Genomic DNA, 3601 nt, shown 5'->3' on the forward strand with positions numbered 1-3601 from the left:
CTTCTCTACCCACCAGCCCCTACATAAGAAGGACCAAGTAAGGGTTGCAAAGACTATCATAGCTGCAGCCTTCAGCTACATCGTAGACAAGCTGTCTCTCTATATACACCCTCTTGAGCATCGTTTTGGGTGGTTCAAGATAATTATTTCAGTAGTGAGACCATTCAATGCAATACTGAAATGATCCCCTTCACCACCCATCCACACTAAACCATGCTGACTTGTTGCAATAGCTCTTACAGGGCACACAAAATTAGTAATCTGAACGGTCGGCTGAAAACGGGCCCTGGGGCCTCTGGATGTCTTCTACTTTCTCCCCTTTCTCCCTTCTCTCCTACCTTTCTTTCAGATCACAATCAGTCAGTGCATTTAGGCATGCCTGTAGCTTTTAAACAAGCAAGTTGGCTTATCAACTGCAAACAGGAAGATGGGTCCTTTAAGTTTTTTATCTGCTAAATAGCCTCTTGAATGACAACGTGAAATGCAGCTAGTTAAATTGGATCAAGTGGATTTAATTTTGTTGTCAGAATAAAGAGACTTTCATTATAAGTCCTGTGCACTCAGTGGAGGAGGAAAAGTGACAAAGAAAAGCATCAATTGACTTTGCATCTCAATGATCCAGTCTCCAAATTGAGGTGCTTTGGTAAGAGGATGAGTTAAAAAGGGTAGGTGCCCAGATCAGCAAGCTGCACAAAAGGCAGAACTGCAGGAAGGAAACCTGGAAGAGGAACCAGCAACTCAATTTGCATGCACTTGGCTTGACCCTGACCTGCTACTACCCTGGAGGGAAGAACTTGGTTTTGTTACAGAAACATGAAGCCCTCTCCATCCAGGTCAATGGATGCCATGTGCTACGGGGAGAGGCAGCAGTGCAGAGAGTCCCACTGCACAGAACAGAATGTGATTAACCAAAAAAGCACATGCCTTCTAGAGCAGCAGGGTAGCTGGAAGCAGTTCAAATCACTGGGTGTGCTGGCTTTCCTATTCTCTTCCTCCTCCTCACAAAAATGAAAACATGCACCAGTTCAGGAGGGAGCGTTGGAGGTCCTGTCTGGCATTTCAGCAAAACATAAGGGAGAGTTTCAATCAGAGATGCTGGAGAATCATCCAATGATAACAAGCAGACCTGCAGATGGAGCTTACAACCTAGGGGGCAGGAACAGCAGCAGTGTTTTTTGGGACAGACTAAATACCCCACAGATTGATAAACCTGAGTGCTGGGATAATGGACAAGCAATGAAAATGGGTAAAACTTTTACATTACACACTGAAGCTGGAAGCCAACTCACATCTAGTCATCCAGGAAAATACAGGTCTCTGGTCAACAGAGATAGAGAAAGTGCCACTCCTTAAGGATTCATCACCTTGCCTGTCTCACACACCCACCCACATGGGATGACATACCCTGTGGTAGTGATGCTTTCTCTGAGTACAGCCCTCAATAGTCCTATAGAGTTTAAGAACCTAATTTAAGCAAGCTGAATCCCACCCATGGAAACTACTTATCAGCTAGAGACAACTGCTGAAAAAAAAAAATACCAGAGTGAGTTATTCCCAGTGTGTCTGACCCAACTGCCCAATGGAGCTATAGGGAAAAGGTGATGTTGCCATAGGTCACATCAAACCTTGCACTTCCATGGAGGAAGGGTAGCATTCAAGCCACAGCACAGGACTCTGTACCTGGTCCTGAAAATACCTCTGCAAAAATCTGGTCATCCAACTTCATGAAAGATTAAATGAAACTCAGTCAAGTGTTACTAAGATGATGATGAAAATGAAGAACCTATTTTACAACAGAGGACAGGAAGATCTGTTCTTGTTGAGACTTGCAAAGCAAAGACTGAGGGAAAATATTATTTAGTGCAAGTATAATTTTTTCCCTGGTAGTTGGGGGTGATGCTGAAACAAAAGCAAATGGGTACAAACTGGCCAGGGCTCCTAACCACCACAGGAATGCAGTTTTGAACCAGGTTTCCTGTACAATTAACAAGTATATCAGTATGTACATGGGTATGTGACAGCACACGAGGAAAAAAAATAGAATGTTATCCTCTTCTGAGGAAGAACAAGAGAGCAGTTAGCACAAAATGGCATTTTACTTGAAGTGGCTTGAGCAAATCACTGCAAATCTAACTGCCAACACTGTATATTTAATGTATGTTTACAACTAGGGATGTATACCTGTTAGTATGGGCCAGTATGTATCCACTGGACAGGTACAACTGCCCAACTTAAGAGCAGACAAGGAGCAATGCTGGAATCCCAGGGATGGCAACTGAAAAAAAGCTCTCCTCAGTAGCCTGACACAGCAATGGCAAAAGGCAACAGCTGCAATGGGACACAAGCATTCAGGCAGCCACAGGATCCAAAAGCAACTCAGCTGGCAGCTCAGGCCCAATAGAGTCCAGCAGAGCTCAGGAGGCATCTCAGTCCCCAGCTGGCCAGACTGTGCATAATCATCAAAACAAGGTATAGGCATATATGGTGCCACTATGGCATCTAGCAGAATAACAGTGGCAATGGATAGGGAGAAAGTCTTCTACCTGTAAAAGCTATATCATCAAAGGGCAGGGTGTTGATTCAGCATGGAAGATCATGAGTCACCAAAAGGTTGGCGATAAAGAGTGGTAACTTTCAGACAGGTCTAAGTCATTGAGTACCTGGAACAGACATCAGGAGGCTGCTCTGGGGACCTGGGGCTGGTCACTGCTGGGGCACAGTGTGTGGGAAGTCAGTCCTCTTGACACAGAGCCAGATCAACTGCTGAAACCCATCAGCAGTTGTTTGTACCTAGCAGATGTTAATGTCCATCCACAAAACAGGCTACAAAGATGGTTTCTTAGCAGTCCTGCTTCGAAACGCTGTCAGGATGCAGAGCTCCAGGACACAGAGCAGCTGCCAAACTGATGTAAATACAGACCTATGGAAAAGGTGTGGCTGGGATCATCAGACAGGAGGATTTCTTAGCCATGAAGAAATGGAGACAGGGAAATGTAGAATTAATAGTAGCATCTATGAGCTATTCAATTAAGTACTGTACAAATACAGAACCAAAAGACTGCTCCTAACTTAAAAAACAAACAGAAAACTTTTATGTAGACCGTTAGTAGGGATGTGGGAATGCCAAAAGATTTTTGAAAGTCCTTTTATAAAATGGTGTGTAGATTAAGGCTTTTAGCCAAAGCTAGGCCAAAAAGAGACACCAAGGGAAAGAGAATAAAAGGCAACCAGTATAGGTGCAAGGTGGTAAAAGGAATTAACTGACCACAGAACACCATTAAACTGGTTTTTATGGGACCACAGATTATAAGAACTAGGCTAAAGGTCCTACAAATGGGACAATTTAGATATACCTATCTATGGTGCTTTTAATGATACAGCTGTACATTAGTTGTTATCTCATTATTAGTTATCAACCTATTATTGCTGATAATAAAAGATGTGCTCTGTCTTGGAACAGGACTCTTCTGGCACTGAATGTGGGTTCAGGCTGAGCTCTCACCGGCAGAAATAACGAAAACCTTGCTACCTCACGTTTTAAGATCTGAAGCTTCATCGAGATTTATGTCTCCTGGACTGGCCATCTATTAGCATTTCATAA

This window comes from Mesitornis unicolor, unplaced genomic scaffold (assembly GCF_000695765.1).
Source record: "Mesitornis unicolor isolate BGI_N332 unplaced genomic scaffold, ASM69576v1 scaffold35449, whole genome shotgun sequence".
Lineage (NCBI taxonomy): Eukaryota > Metazoa > Chordata > Aves > Mesitornithiformes > Mesitornithidae > Mesitornis > Mesitornis unicolor.